The 16,745-nt window shown below is 39.2% G+C and overlaps 1 long non-coding RNA gene across 2 annotated transcripts; it reads left to right on the top strand.

Annotated features, from left to right (window-relative positions):
• Positions 1 to 1,161: 1,161 nt before the first annotated feature.
• On the top strand, positions 1,162 to 12,706 carry LOC141397821 (uncharacterized). 2 transcript variants are annotated; one of them, XR_012411521.1, is made up of 6 exons: positions 1,165 to 1,252; positions 1,775 to 1,875; positions 1,935 to 2,291; positions 11,889 to 11,980; positions 12,061 to 12,187; positions 12,267 to 12,706. It is a non-coding gene; the product is annotated as an uncharacterized lncRNA (long non-coding RNA). The 2 variants fall into 2 exon arrangements; XR_012411520.1 differs by having other exon boundaries at positions 1,162 to 1,252; positions 12,061 to 12,706.
• Positions 12,707 to 16,745: the final 4,039 nt, after the last annotated feature.

Genomic DNA, 16,745 nt, shown 5'->3' with positions numbered 1-16,745 from the left:
CGGCCCCGTCTTGGTTGCCCTAGGACGATTTCGTTTTCGCACATTGCAGTGACCCCCTTCCCATCCGCCACCCGGGAAGACGCGCCTGGTAGGAGAACGGCAAACTCCCCCAGATAAATACAAATTATGTAAATTAAAACTTCTTTTCTTTATAGATTATTATAGAAGCAGTCAAGTATTGTATGGGGTATATTGGTCATAAGCATTCACCTGGCACCGCGGACGGCAGGTGCTTCAAACAGATTCCAACGAGGGCAGCGGGGGAGGTGAGATCGCAGGGTAAGACGTCTGGTGTTGAATAGCTTTAAGAACTCTGTAAGTACTTTTTGTTTCTTTCCTTTTTTTATTGTAGCTGTTTTGGTTTAAGTTTCTTTTTTTCTTTTTTTGTACTTTAATTCAATTTTAATTATGTTTTAAGTGGTTTTATTTAAGTCCAATTTAGTTTTAACGTTAATTCAGCTTTAATTATTTTTTATTTAAGTTCAATTTGGTTTGTACTTCAGTATGTTTCAATTGTACAATGTTCATTTGAATTTTTGTGTTGATTTATTGCATTTGGTTTCGCACTTTTCAAATAAAGGCAATTTATAAGAAAGTATTGTTCTTGTTTACTTTTGGTTGTAACCAATGATAAGTATGGGCTGGTTCTCAGTTTTACATCGGTTGCAGGTTATGATCGCTGTCAGAATTGGTCGGTTTCTCCTTCGTAACAGTCTCACCTCCGGCTGCTTCCAAGTCGCAAAAGAAAACGAAGGTTTAAAGCATTGTAACCTGCCATTACAGGTTGTTGTCATCACGTCAGTCTTTCCGGTGTGGTTTAATTGAGTGATTTTTGTTTATTTTGTTTTGACGGCAAATAAACAAGTAAAACTGTTCGACTGTCATTTATTATTCCTAAACAGCTGATGAAGTGCTGTTATTAACCAATAGATGGCGTTATATTGCCAATAATTGTGCACATGACAAACCCAACCATCCTTTGAACATCACTGTCAAAGGATGGGAGGGAAAAAGTGCAACTATTTGGTTATTCAAATTCAGTTAAGGTCCACTGTGCGAACGCCTTTCAATTTGGTGCCTATAAAAAAAACAAAGTTATTTGAGCCACCCTGTTTTGCAGTTACTCGACTATGGTTATTCCATTTACGTTTTTTTTAAATCGGTACCCAAACGTAGTTCGACGTCTCTATGCTACATAACGAAAGAATTTATTTCATTCAACGTTGTGAACGAACAATTTGGCGGAATAGAGGTAAAGTCATAATTAATTTGGGTGTTTACCTTTTTATGAACTGAAAACATCGTGGAAAATAAAATATTCAACCGAACTGGTTGAAAATTAATAAATTCCCTGGTAAAACAAGAGAAAAGAAATTAATAAAGCAATTCAATTCATTCTCAATGAACTGCGATGTTTCAGAAAAGGGAATGTGTGCGTATGTGTGTGTGTGCCTAATACACCGGTCCATTAAAATAACAATTTATATTTGCATACATATAGATGTATGTGTACGATCTATTCATGCTTTTGGAAAAGGAAGAATGAAAAAAACTGACGCCAAATGAATGAAGGGCAGTGGGTACGCACTGATGTTCCGTTAGGAATGTATAGGCTTAAACGCCAAGCATGGAAACGGTATCCTAGGTCCTAACAATCAAAAAAATTTACTGGATGAGATAAAATGAAAAGAATTTGTATACGATTTCAAACATCATTAGGAAAAATACAAAACGACAATCAATAATCTAACTGTTCTATTTTGTTTATTTACAGGAGGATAAGAATAAATGAAATTATTGGCCCCTCAAAGGATAGGTTTTCCGAAACGTTACCGCTGTTCTTTTGGGTGCTTTACTGAACATTCTTAGATAAAGGTAACGCATGTAGTGCTCCCCATTCACCCTCATGCTAAATGCTGTTTTGTCATTTCCAGGTACAAAGGTCGTTACTTGTTGCTATAACTTCGATGAAGAGAAGGACAGTTTGAACACCTAGGGGATATTACCGTAAATAGCCTTCCAAAGCGGAAAATGGATTGAAAACTAATTTCGTATGTGCAAATGAAATATACCGTCAGCCATTTGCACCTATGCATGGTTACTTAATAAGCATTTACGAGGGTTTCGTCAGTTACCATTTCATCCGAAAATCAACCCGATAGGGCAAGGACTAAATGATCAACAGACAATCAAGGTTCAACTCTTCTGGAACCAATCAGATTTACGCCGTACTAGAATTGTTCCCTGGACCAACAAAGACTGGAAGAGCAAAGCCACATGGGCAGGCAAACGTAAGTATTTGTGTTTCGTTGTTTACAACATAGCTTGTGGCTTAGCCACTAGTAGAATAGGTGGTCCATCCAAAAAGTGCAAACTGGTAACTGGCGCCACTATATTACATATGTTCACATGAGAATAATACTTCGTGTATATACGAGCGGGTGTGTAGCTCTCCAATGATTCTAACATATATATTTGGGGAATAATTATATCATTCTGGAATAGAATGGTGGTAATTTTCACTTCTGAGCACTCGTATTGGTCTTTCTCTGAAACTGTCTACGATCTAGCATAGGATTCTTGTCTTCTTTTCCGCACACATGTTACTTTTGTTTACACTAAGGAACTAATTTAAATTTGTATACTCTCACAGGATTTTTGGCTGACAACTATGTCGCGCAGATGATCCACAGTTATTCTCATCTACATCATCAAATTGATTCACAAACTATGCGATTTATACATGATACAACAATCCACCGGCTATTTGCGCCATACACCACCATATATTTCCAAGAGTGGATATAAAGTCCAATACATAACAAGCGAGTAGGGAGAGTAGTAAAATGTTTAAAACTATTTTAATCATATTTAAAAAAAAAGAATAGACTGAGTTTTCAAATCATCTCATATGCTAATTAGAAAATATAAAATAAAGAAACTAGTTTGTGTTCGAGAGGATATGTGTGATATCCCCTAAGACCAGAAGAATTCTTATGCTCATTATGTTTTGACGATGCTACTGCTATCTGCTTTTACCACAGAGAAACTTTCGATAATGGATTTTGATTAATAAAAAAAAGTGAATGAAAATGAATTTCATATACAAATGAGCTGAAATGTTTCGATATAATTGGATATTATATATTTCTGAATATAGTTGAGCTTGAAAGAACTATTTTCCTATGCTTTCATTTTTTTTTTAGCACTTAAGCCAAAAATCTTTCTTCATATGTTTAAAGATCTTAAACCGTATTTCCATGCATGTATTGATTATATTTGTCCTTTGGTTGACTATGTCGTGTATTATCGGGCAAAATATTGAGGCACTTCCCTAAGACGCTTATGCTAGGTGTCAGAGTAAATAAGGCTTTAATTCCAACGGACAGTTTAGGGACTTCATTTAGATCAGCACAAGATGCGGTTCATTTCGTGATTTTTTAAAGCCTAAATAGTGGGCATAGATCACCCCTAATGCAGCCTTGTGTACAGATATAGCACTTTAGTAAACACTAGGTTAGAAAAGACTAGGGTACTTCGCTCTACGATGTAGTGTGATTGGTCATCGTAGTCACGAATAGAGCAGGTCTGCAGCATTGGTTTCTGTGGACAATTACCAAATGATTTCGTTGCGAAAAATTTACGCCTCCCATTAGGCTTATGATATGAAAGCTGCATGTGACCGTTCAGTTTCTATAATACATGAAAGACTTGTGCCTATGACTTAATTTACTTAAATCAAACTTCCTTGACAATTTTATCTCGTCCTCGAAGTTGGTTTTTCCTGAATAGAAAAACTGAGCGAACATATTTGTACTCACTATACCCATCTTAAGGTGTGTCCCTTTACTAGAATGCGCTGACAAAGATATCAGAATGATGTTTCTATTAAGTTTGAGTAATTTCCAACACCTTGTCCTCTTCTGATATCGACTATCTTCTAATTTAACATAGTCTTATCCCATTCCTACCTGCTACGGATGCCGACGACTAGATCTACAGCGCTCGTCCATATCAAACAATCAGTTGTGTTCGGCTGTGTCTTCATACAAATTGATCATTGATTTTAGATAGTACTAATGTTCTGATTAAGGTTAAACGGAATTTTTGTTGTGTGAAATGTCCGCCCTATAGGACGGCTTACAAAATGGTAAACAAGGAGGTTTTATGTTGTCACTTTATCACCTTCTCAATGTAATTTGCTGTTCGCGCTATCTGTGAAATTCATGACTCCTAAGATCTGTTTGTCGGTTGGGAACAGAGTATCTGCCTAGCAATTGCTACATACAGGACCGCCTATAGCTGTAGTTACCCGCATTTTCGTTCTATTATGTGTTCCACAGATATGACCTGCCAGGAAGAAAGCCATGCATGGCCAGTTTTTTTTCGTCCTATAATATATACGTGGAACATTTTGTATATTTAACCAAAATCAAATTGGAGAAATACATAAGTCCGAGGACAAACATTATAGGTTCACTAGTTATGAAAGATCCGCCACCAAATTTCGGTTCCTATGATGTCAATCAGCCCCTTTTAAACCTTTGGATAATTTCTTTCTAATGTACTAATGGTATCCTCAACGAGACAGACCACTGAACAGACATATTTGAAATCGAGACCACACGACACCCTTTATGTTTGTCAGAGTCCATACCGCTTTTAGATTTTGTGTTCACACTAGCATACAATTTCGTATGACCTCACAATATAAATCAGGCGACAACTACAATTTCTTTTGTTGAAAACTATAATCGCTCTTACATTTTCGTTTTCTTTACCAATTTCCTTCATTTTTGGCAAACTTTTTTACTTCCAACAATCTATTTCTCAACCGCAGGCGAAAATACATAGCCGAATAGAGCGCTCCCTAAATGAAAAATTAACCTATGCGTTGCCGCATCCTTTTGATAGATGCAATTTTTCAGAGTGGTCACACCATGTGTACAACATTCACAGGTATCAAAGGTAGCATCTCATACGACATTGATGGATGGTGTAAACTCCACTTTACCTGAAACACATCAGGTGCGTTTGATTGGGTTTTCCCCTTTTTACCAGGCACTAGCGCCATAAGTCGATTGAAGGACTGATCTGCGACCTCGTGTACAACAGCTCCCTGCCCCGTGCCATGGTTGCAAACGGGTACTGCTATTTTATATAGCGAAAGGGGAACTGCACTAATGGTCAAAGACGGTCACCATGTGACAGCTCCTGATTCGCAGGCCTATAGCTAGTGTCGGTAGACCGGGGGAGGTCCTTATTGAACTCCGACCTTACCGTTTCATTTTTGCCTCTTGGAGTCTCAAGAACTTCACTTCTCCTTTTCCCTACCTTTTGGTAGGAAGATTTCCCCTACACCGCGGTTGTACACTCTACTAAAACTTGGTACTCTACCTTGGACCTTCACTTCTAGAAGAAATTTTGTAAAAATTCTTTGATGGTAGATTTATTGTTTCAAATCTTTAGCATGGTAAACCCCTAAAGATTTTCCTTTCAGATCCTCAATTTCGTATAAGCAATTCCCCACGGGTTTTACTATACGACACTTAAGAAACTTGTGCCCCAACTTTGCATTGTACTGAGCTTTGAAGTCACTTTGCTGAAAGCTCCTTCGGAACACTTCCTGTCCTGGAATATATTGTTTTCATATGCCTTATGAAGGCTATCCTGTATGTTCCTCCTAACGAGTTCTAACTTTGTCGATTTGGGAACTAGATTTGCTTCGGGATCATTCAGAACTCTCAGTTTTTTGGCTAGAGCATACACGCTTCCATGGCTTATCATATTCATTCCAAACAATGCGAAGTACGGTGTGACTCCGATTGAGGAATGCACTGAAGAACGTAACGAGCACTCTATTTCTGAAAGATACCTGTCCCATTTATGATGACTTTCGTTTAGATATGAACGTATAGCTGCTAGTATGGACTGGTTTACCCTCTCCGAAGCATTTGCTTGCGGAGAGTGGGTAGCAGTTCGAAGATGATTGATTCCGAAACTTTTCACTAATTCCTGGAACTCCTTGCTAACAAACTGTGGGCCGTTATCGGAGACAACGGTCTCTGGAGTACCAAATTTGTGAAATACCTCGGACACTAGAAATTTTATAACATTTTTGGCACTGGCTTTTGACATGGCTTTGAGTAACACAAATTTGCTTAGGTGGTCCAGCACTATAAATATGTAGCAATTGCCATTCTTTGAACGGGGATAAGGGCCTAAAAAGTCTATGTATAGACGCTGAAAAGGCCTTTCCACAATGGTCTCCTTACCCATAGGCGGACGAAGGGTCGAATTCGCAGGTTTAGCTGATTTGCAGGTTTCACAATTTTGCACAAAAGACCTAACCTGAATGGTCATATTCGGCCAATAGAAATATTCTCTGATTCTCTTTAGGGTTTTGTGAAAACCCCCATGTGCCATTTGAGGTGGACAATGGACTTTTTCGATGATATTCCCTGTTAATTCTAAAGGAACCCATAGCTTCCAAGAGAAATCTTCATTTATAGGAATCCCATCATAATGCTGTGTTCGCTTGTAAACATAGCCATCCATGACACGAATGTCCGGCAAACTCTCTTCGTTTCTTGCTACCGTTTCAATTATATCCTTATAACCATCCGATTTGAAATACTCTGAACTTAGATCAATGAGGGAAGTTAAGTCGGTGGAAAGCTCTTCCATGTCATACCTAGAGAGGGTATCTGGCACAACATTTTTAGACCCGGGTCGATGCTCGATCTCAAAGGAAAAAGCTTGCAGATGAAGGCTCCAACGAGCAAGTCGTCCACTAAGGTCCTTGTGGGACATCAACCACTTAAGGCTACTATGGTCTGTGATAATTGAGAATAGCATCAGCTCTATGTAGGGGCGAAATTTTTTCACCGCCATCACTACAGCCAAACATTCACGTTCGGTGACAGAATAGTTCTTCTGGGCAGGTGTTAGTTTTTGTGAAAAGTACGCGATGGGATGCTCTCCACCCTCGCCATCCCTCTGGAAAAGGACTCCTCCAATCCCGAGGTCTGAGGCATCACATTGAACAAAGAAGGGCTTGCTAAAATTTGGGTGGGTCAGAACTGGACTCGTTACCAGAGCATCTTTCAGCCTATCGAAGGCTAATCTTGCCTCCTCAGTGAACACAAACTGTTTACCCTTCTTTAAAGTTTCAAAAATAGGTGCAGCAATCGTGGCATAATTTGGTATGAACCTTCTATACCAGCCGGTTGCTCCCATGAAGCTCCTAACCTGTTTTGCCGTTTTGGGGTAACAAAAACTGGTAATAGTTTCCACCTTCCCCGGATCAGGTTTAAACTCTCCTCCACCAACAATGTAACCCAAGTAACGCAGCTCTTTGAAACAAAACTTAGACTTAGCAACATTGATAGTCAACCCTGCTTCGTCTAAGAGTTTCGCGACTCGCTCTAGCAGCTCCATGTGAGTGTCGAAGTCTGGAGATACGATCAGTAAATCATCCAAATAGACAAAGACGCGATCTCGGATTGCTGAGGGGATCACTCGGTCCATTAAACGACATAACCTTTGAGCTGCGTTACACAGCCCAAAAGGCATGACCGTAAAATGGTAAAGCGGCCTCCCCGGCACCGTAAACGCAGTCTTTTCCCTACTTGGCGGATCTAAAGGTATCTGCCAGAACGCGTCCTTCAGGTCGACACTCGATATGAAGAAAGTATCCCCTAGCCGACTAAGCAAACCCTCAATGTGCGGGAGTGGGTAGGCATCCTTAACCGTGAGAGCATTGAGCTTTCGGGCGTCCAAACAGAGTCTGTTCTTTTCACCTTTGCGAACCAGATTCACTGGATGACTCCAGGGACTCTCGCTCGGCTCAATGACTCCCATGGCTAACATCCTGTCCAACTCCGCGTACATCAGTTTCTGCACCGCCGGAGACACTGGGTAATGCTTACTCTTCACCGGAACTGCCTTACCAGTATCAATGGTATGGACCTCAGACTTCGTCCTACCCAAACCTTTTTTGGTGTAACATGGGAATTTTTCTACAATCATTTCCAAACGTCGCCGTTGGAAATCGGACAGAATATGGACGGGTTTGTCATCACGGGTTCCCGCGTCCGCTTCGTCACAAAGATTAACATTGTTGGTGGCGAGACTATCCACTGATGCAAAAAAACCAAAAGCTCTCATAAAATCCACACCTAAAAACAATTCCCGATTAAGAGTGGGAACTAGAAAAAACGACACATCCCTTGTCTTGCCACTGAACGTGATGGGAACTTTGATCTGGCCGACTATGCGATGGGGACTTCCATCTGCTGTCTTAATGAAAGAATGAAAAGTCTTAACGTTAATGCAGATTCTTTCCACAAATTCTAAGCAGTTTTTACCTAGGCAACACACCGTGGCGCCACTATCCATCAAGCCTTCAATCTCCACACCCTCAATTTTAATCTTAGCGTAATAGCGCGTGTCCTCACCTTCGTACAAAGACGCCGATGCAATTTCACGTCGCAACTGCTTCCTTTGTCTATACCGCTCTCTAGCCCTCTTCACTTTAGGAGAGACTTGACCGAAGATTCTCATCCTAGCTTCTTGGTATTCTTTCTGACGGATATGTAAAGGCTTGATATCCCTCAATTTCGGCTCCACCTCCATCGATTTTTTAAAGGAATTAGTTAAAATTTGCACGACAGCGGAATCGGTTGAATGGTTGGTTGGAATGTCGGGTTTCACTGCGACGAGGTTTCCGTTTGTGTCGAGAGCGCTTCCGCAGTCCGAGGCACGCTCCGGGACCCGTTTCCCTGACACTTTGGACATTTCGGCGCTAAAACTCCCTCTCGTCCACATCGGAAACAGAATACGCGGCTGATTGGAATTGGACACTCTATGTAGCTGTGGCCGGGTTTCTTGCAATTCCAGCATGTATATCTTGTGGTATCTTTGATGGCGTCCACTTCGATGGTTGTCTCATCAGGGTTCTCTCCCCGGCGCGGTTCCTCATAGTAAAGCTCATGAACTCGCTGTACAGGATAAGAACGTTGCTGGTACGCATGTCTCTGGCTAGATAGCATGTTCTCAGCACGCTTCACTTCCTGCTGAAAATGGTTTAGGCCATAGATCTTCACTGGGAATATCAAAGCTGCCAAAGAGGATCTAAGATTGCCCTTCATAATCTCCACTAAATCGCTCTCCGAATAGGGGACCCGTTGCTGGTTTCTTAGCCTCAGAACTGCGCTGAAGAACTCTTCAAAAGACTCTTGTGGTTGCTGCCTACGGTCCATTATCTTCTTCTGAATTTGGAATTCAGACTCATAGCGTCTAAACTGCGATAGAAAAGAGTTTTTCAGATCACTCCAACACTGAAAAAGAGCAATTCTTCGCTGTTGCCAATACCAATCAACGGCTTGCCCCTCCAGTAATTGGGGAAAATCTTTAATCAATTCATCGAACGTGTATGAATAATCTTGCCTCAAGGATTCGATCCTGAAAATAAAATCTTCTGCATCTACACTTTTGCCGCTACCGTCAAATTTAATCCCCCAATTCTTTAAGTTGAATCTCGGGCCTGGAGAGGACACCGGTGGGTAACCAGAGAACTGCGATGGCTGCCAGCCATTAGGTACTAGCTGCGGAGGGTACTGAAGTAGAGGAGGCCGATCCGAGTTGCATGCAAGGGGTGGAATTGATTCACGATTCGGCCTATAGCCCGTGGCTTCTCCCGAATCTGTCAGAGGTGGTAGTTGTTTCTTGTTACCAGCTGACGCCTGGCGATTAGAAGTTGGATTTGGATCTCGGTCCTGTGTTTGTTGGTTCCCATTCCTTGATTGGACTGGTAAATTTGGGGGCAGTTGCGGAGGGAGCGTGGGGAGATTCATCGAGCCCGTATTCAAGGTCTGTTGCTGCCATTCACTCCTGAACTGTCGTATCTCTTCCACACTCCTCCTTATTTGCTCTTGCGCTCGTTCAACCGATGCAATCACATACTGTAAATCAGCACCTTGAACGGATTTCCTCTACGGCAATCCGTCCTTATGTCTCGTGCCGTCTGGCTGGCGAACTCCGGAGACATCACAGTATCGTTAAAGCCTTCTGAATCAAGCGAAACATCGCTTGAAATCGGTGGGGCGGTGGAGGATGCAGCTGCTTCTGCCGATCCAGTGTTGGCAGATATTGTATCACCCCCGCCCACCACTATCCCTGGAAGAGTTGTCAACTCTGATGTGGGTGGAGGAGCCTTATCAGCTGTTTCTGGCCGGTCCTTACTCTTCGACCTTGTCTCCATTACCCTAGCTAAAACTAAACAACCTGTGAATGTCAAACTCTACTAAAACACACACACACACTCACGCCAAACACAATCCTTCTGAACCAAAATCAAGTGAATAGGTAAAGGTAATAAAAATGTAAATGATAAACGTACGAAGATAATGTCCTGAAAAGGAAAACTTTTATCAACATATGATGGGAATATTCGAAATAATAATAAAAATTGATATATCGCACCAAATCGCCTAAAGCATAAGAGAAAGGGTTTTCAGGGAAAACAAAGTGAAGAGTGTAGCATAAACTAGGAAGTAAAATCAGAAAACTCCCTAATAACAGACTCTTATTTTACAGTCGGTGGGTGCTGAAAATGCTAAACTTTTAAAAACTGGTAATATCTCATCTAAAACTTTCGAGAGCGTGCTCGGTGGACTCTAGCTAGGCCTAAGACCAGAGACTAGGACCCCCAGACCCTCTCCTCTGGATCTACGTGAGATAAAATTGGGCTATTGATAATACTACTGCTGGTTGGTTGCTCTTATCGGTAATCCTGGATTAGCAATTAGTTTCACGGCAAACTACCAAATACCAAGTCTAACTCCTAGGATTACCTCAAAACAATTATACTAGACAGACATTTCCTTTTTGAAGACCTGAAGCTTGGCTGCGCGGCAATAATTCTTTAAAAACACTCCCGGGTCCAAATATATATAGGTCTACCTCGGAAACTCTACTCTGCTATTTTATTACTCTACAAAATGACTACTGGCTAAAGCCCCAACCCTGTACTACCCTATGGCAATCAATCAATACCTAACCATGGGCCTATGACTGAGTCCTAGACTAGTACTGATTTGAGTGCTTATTACCAACGAAAGCAAAAACTGACCATTGGCATCCCCTAAGGCACTATGAAGTTGACCTTATGTGACCAAATAACAAATTTTTACCTAGATATGCTCTAACTGAACTGTTTCTCTCCTTGGGCCCCACGTTCTGGGCGCCATTCTGTCCTGCTTGGAATCGAAAACCATGATGTCTATTTTGGAGGCTAGGTGTCGCTCTGCTGGCATGTTAGCGTATCACGCGGCTAAAGCTTGTCGGATGGTGGGGTTCTTTGCGGCACTCTACCTCATAAGACAGGCATCAGAAAAATCCTTCATGCCAGACTAAGATAAGAGAAGGTGAAATAAAAAAGTATATTCTGGTGACCCAAAGAGAAGCGAACCATAAAACAAATAAAGGACAAAGGAATTCAGCACCACACTAACTTGTTAAGAGCCACATCTCGTCGGGTCTTACGACGAGGATTTACCCTCCCACTGGACTACAGGTCCACCATAGCAACCAAGAGTTTTAGATTGCCCCATACCTACCTCTTCACTCTATTTTCCCTCCTAACTCCTCATGCGATTTGAGAGCTACATGATCTCAGAAAAACAATTCAAATTTGTACGTTACAAATGGTCATTGTTGTGCGATTTATTATACTGATTTCTATAATTCTTACAAAAACATGACTTCTAAGAAAATTACGGTAAGTATAATTGTAAACTTCAGGAACAAATTAAGTTTAGTATATTCTAAATTATTTTTAATAAAAAAAATACTAGACGCATTAATTTAGTTGATTTCTATTTTAGTATATTTTCATGTGCTGGTAACCAGGTAACAGGGTTCCAAGTGATAGCTGCTTATAAGTTACGTCTGTCCGTCCAAATAAGTTCTGTGTTAGGTAAGTAAATGCTTTCTCTACAATGATCTATAAAATCCCTAAATTTTTTTTCTTTTATTAACGCATACTTTTTATTTTAGAGTCATCATAATGACCCAAAAAGGGACAGCATCTCGGGAAAACGATGGACAAAAATCCCTCAAAACCTGACTTCCCTGCCTGCCTAGAAAGAGCTCTATCTGTTAGGGCTGGTACTTGACCCCAATAGTTGGTCGACACAAGATAAATACAAATTCGAAATGCCTTCCCTTATATGTATGTAAATTAAAACTTCTTTTCTTTATAGATTATTATAGAAGCAGTCAAGTATTGTATGGGGTATATTGGTCATAAGCATTCACCTGGCACCGCGGACGGCAGGTGCTTCAAACAGATTCCAACGAGGGCAGCGGGGGAGGTGAGATCGCAGGGTAAGACGTCTGGTGTTGAATAGCTTTAAGAACTCTGTAAGTACTTTTTGTTTCTTTCCTTTTTTTATTGTAGCTGTTTTGGTTTAAGTTTCTTTTTTTCTTTTTTTGTACTTTAATTCAATTTTAATTATGTTTTAAGTGGTTTTATTTAAGTCCAATTTAGTTTTAACGTTAATTCAGCTTTAATTATTTTTTATTTAAGTTCAATTTGGTTTGTACTTCAGTATGTTTCAATTGTACAATGTTCATTTGAATTTTTGTGTTGATTTATTGCATTTGGTTTCGCACTTTTCAAATAAAGGCAATTTATAAGAAAGTATTGTTCTTGTTTACTTTTGGTTGTAACCAATGATAAGTATGGGCTGGTTCTCAGTTTTACATCGGTTGCAGGTTATGATCGCTGTCAGAATTGGTCGGTTTCTCCTTCGTAACAGTCTCACCTCCGGCTGCTTCCAAGTCGCAAAAGAAAACGAAGGTTTCAAGCATTGTAACCTGCCATTACAGGTTGTTGTCATCACGTCAGTCTTTCCGGTGTGGTTTAATTGAGTGGTTTTTGTTTATTTTGTTTTGACGGCAAATAAACAAGTAAAACTGTTCGACTGTCATTTATTATTCCTAAACAGCTGATGAAGTGCTGCTATTAACCAATAGATGGCGTTATATTGCCAATAATTGTGCACATGACAAAATGCTAGCACACTATGCTACTAATGAGCAAAAAATGAATTATTCTATCGTTTAGACATCGTAAATATTAGTCTTAGTTGTTTAAAATCAATTTTGTATATCAAAGAAAATTTAATTTTATCGCCTTGCTTAAAAATTCTTACATTTTAAATTATTTTTAGTGTAGCAATTCACCGATGCATCTACCTTGTTTCTTGTGCCAGCTTGCAACTTTTTGTATTTTCTAGCAACATGTTGCAAAAAACAGAGTTGTATGCGAGGATTTATGCCAGATTTAAAACAAATCCACTCAATACGAGGATTTACTTTTGTATGTGAAATCTGGTAGATTTTGGCTGGATTTAGCAAATAAAACCTGATAATGTGCTAAATCCGGCTAATGAAGCCGGGTTATCCCACAATTATTTTTGTATGGTAAATCTGGTAGATTTTGGTCCGATTTAGCAAATAAAACCTGATAATGCGCTAAATCCTGTTAATGTGGTCATATATAAATGACATATAAGGGACCTAATTATGTGATTCGATATCGACTTGTTTCGACCCGAGTACCTAAAGTTGGGATGGCAACTTTCGTTATCGAGTGATGGAGAATAAATTAGCGAGTAATTTCTCGTAGTCATATTTCCTATCGTATCCCAACAAAAGGTTTGCATCTGCGGATGCACCCAGCAAAAAGTATGCATCCGCGGATGCAGTTGAATCACTACAAGTGTACGGTACATTTGCCGTTGGAGTACATCTTTTCCTATGAATTCACTTATGAATTTTACAAGAGAGCGCGCAGCTACGATGCACTCCATTGTGCTTCCACAGCACACAGCTGGGATGCACTCCATTTTCGATCCAAATCACAGCTTTTGATGTAGTGTTTGGATTGAATTTAAGGCACTCATCGAATTGCGTTTTTAATCAGTCCAAAGATGCAATTAAAATGCAAGCCATTGCGAAACATCCCAAAATAAATAATACGCATTTATTATTTGTGTAAAACAAGAACACAAAGAACTTTATAATATAAACACAAATTAAAAAAAGTTTCCATTAAATTCAATCACATTTGAGCTTACTTCCTCCGTTCTTGATTTAATCCAAGCGCATCTGATTTTCTTTCATCATCCTAAAGTTGTTTTATGTTGCCTTCCCATCACTAGTTCAGCTTTCGACAAGGACTCCAACTCCACTCCACTAAAAATTTCCGTCTCGTGAATATCCGCAAAAATGTTCGCAACTTAAGTTGTTATTTTTTTTATTTTATAACAAATAATTCGAAATGTATACCCTCTTGTTTATCTTTTGAAGAAATGTGTAGAGATCAACCAACTGTTTTTTTCTGTAGGGATCTCTACAGCAACTGCTTATAAAATGTATCGAACGGAGTGCATTTTTCATAACTCTATTGGACTACATCGAAAGATGTTGTGAAATCATAACTCCAATTGAACAACTTCCAAAATTTTGTGCTGGGCAGTTGAATCACTACGAGCGTACAGTACAAGTGCCGTTGGAGTACATCTTTTTCTATGAATTCACTTATGAATTTTACGAGAGAGCGGGCAGTTAGCATGCACTCCATTTTGCTTCCAACGGCACACACTAGGATGCATTCCATTTTCGATCCAAATCACGGGTTTTGATGCGGCGCTTTGGATTGAATTTAAAGGCATTCTTCGGACAGCGTTTTTAATCAGTCTAAAGATGCAATAAAAATTCAAGCCATTGCGAAATATCCCAGAATAAATAAAATGCATTTATTATTTGTGTAAAACAAGTATACAAAGAACTTTATTACCCAGCAAAAAGTTTGCATCCGCGGATGCAGTTGAATCACTACAAGTGTACGGTACATTTGCCGTTGGAGTACATCTTTTTCTATGAATTCACTTATGAATTTTACAAGAGAGCGCGCAGCTAGGATGCACTCCATTTAGCTTCCACAGCACACAGCTAGGATGCACTCAATTTTCGATCCAAATCACAGCTTTCGATGTAGTGTTTTGGATTGAATTTAGAGGCACTCTTCGGATTGCGTTTTTAATCAGTCCAAAGATGCAATTAAAATGCAAGCCATTGCGAAACATCCCAAAATAAATAAAATGCATTTATTATTTGTGTAAAACAAGAACACTAAAAAAAACTTTATTATTTAAACACAAATTAAAAAAAGTTTCCATTAAATTCAATCACATTTGAGCTTTCTTCCTCCGTTCTCGATTTAATCCAAGCGCATCTGATTTTTTTTTTTTTTTCATTTTCCTAAAGTTGTTTTATGTTGCCTTCCCATCGCTTGTTCAGCATTCGACATGGACTCCATCCAACTCCACTCCATTCAAAATTTCCGTCTCGTGAATTACCGCAAAAATGTTCGCAACATAAGTTGTTATTTCTTTATTTTATAATAAATTCTTCGAAATGTACCCAGCAAAAAGTTTGCATCCGCGGATGCAGTTCAATCACTAGAACAATTGCCGCTGGAGTACATCTTTTCCTATGAATTCACCTATGAATTTTACAAGAGAGCGCGCAGCTAGGATGCACTCCATTTTGCTTCCACGGCACACAGCTAGGATGCACTCCATTTTAGATCCAAATCACAGCCTTTGACTTAGTGTTTTGGATTGAATTTATATGCAGTCTAAAGATACTATAAAATGCAAGCCATCGCAAATATCAAAAAAAAAAATAAATAAATAAAATACATTGCTTATTCGTGCAAACAAGAATATTAACTTTATTACACTAATACAAATTATAGAAACTCTCCATTAAATTTGATCATAACTGAGTTTACTTCCTCTGGGGCTCAATTCTGTTTCTATGAAAATGTGAAATGAAAACTTTTATAAAGGAGATAACTGTCAAATGAAAAAAATATAAAGGAAATATTTTTCATTTCAAATTTTCATAGAACAAGAATCCAGCGCCTGCTCTGCTTTTTGTGACATCGGAACGATATTGCTTCATCATCCAAATGGTTTTTCATTTTTCCTCCAACTCCAGTACAGTAGTGGGATTCTGTAACTCTCTACCGATGGAATTAACGACAAATGTCGATAGTTAGCGATATTTGTCGGTAAGTGCTATTCTGTATACAAATTCTACCGATTTTTATGTCGGTAATTATCGAAAATCATCGGTCAGTTACCGACGAAAAAAAAGGAGTCGTTAAGTCTACCGACATAAAAGAATTTTCATATTTTAAACAAAAAATCAATAAAAATCAAAATTTTAAGAAATGATATTGGAATATATATTATGCCAAATAAAAATTTAAGCTCAGATATATTTTTCTTTACGCATAAAAAAGAAAATTCTGCGAAATATGGTGGATCCTTTCAGTCTAATTAATAGGAAGCGTATGACACTTTGCGAGTTGGAAATGGATACATTTTTTAAAATAATGGATGAAATTGGGGGTCATTTGGTAACCTCCAGAATTGCGCGAAAAATTTCTGAGAAAATAACTATTTTCAGTACGAACAAAATATGTTTAAGGATATATTCCGTAACAGTTTCTACCCATATAAGCTTTGTTCCTTTACTTTTTTTAATGGTAAGAGTGGTAAAGGAGAAAAGTGTAAAAATTGTTCAAAATTGCTCTCTCATGAACATTTTTACCAGAAAAGTAAAGGAACGGAAAAATTGTAGGTCTGGCAGCAATGTCAGAA

The sequence above is a fragment of the Musca autumnalis genome, unplaced genomic scaffold (genome assembly GCF_047663935.1).
Source record: "Musca autumnalis isolate F117 unplaced genomic scaffold, ASM4766393v1 scaffold_3, whole genome shotgun sequence".
Lineage (NCBI taxonomy): Eukaryota > Metazoa > Arthropoda > Insecta > Diptera > Muscidae > Musca > Musca autumnalis.
This window is presented reverse-complemented; position numbering and strand designations above follow the sequence as displayed.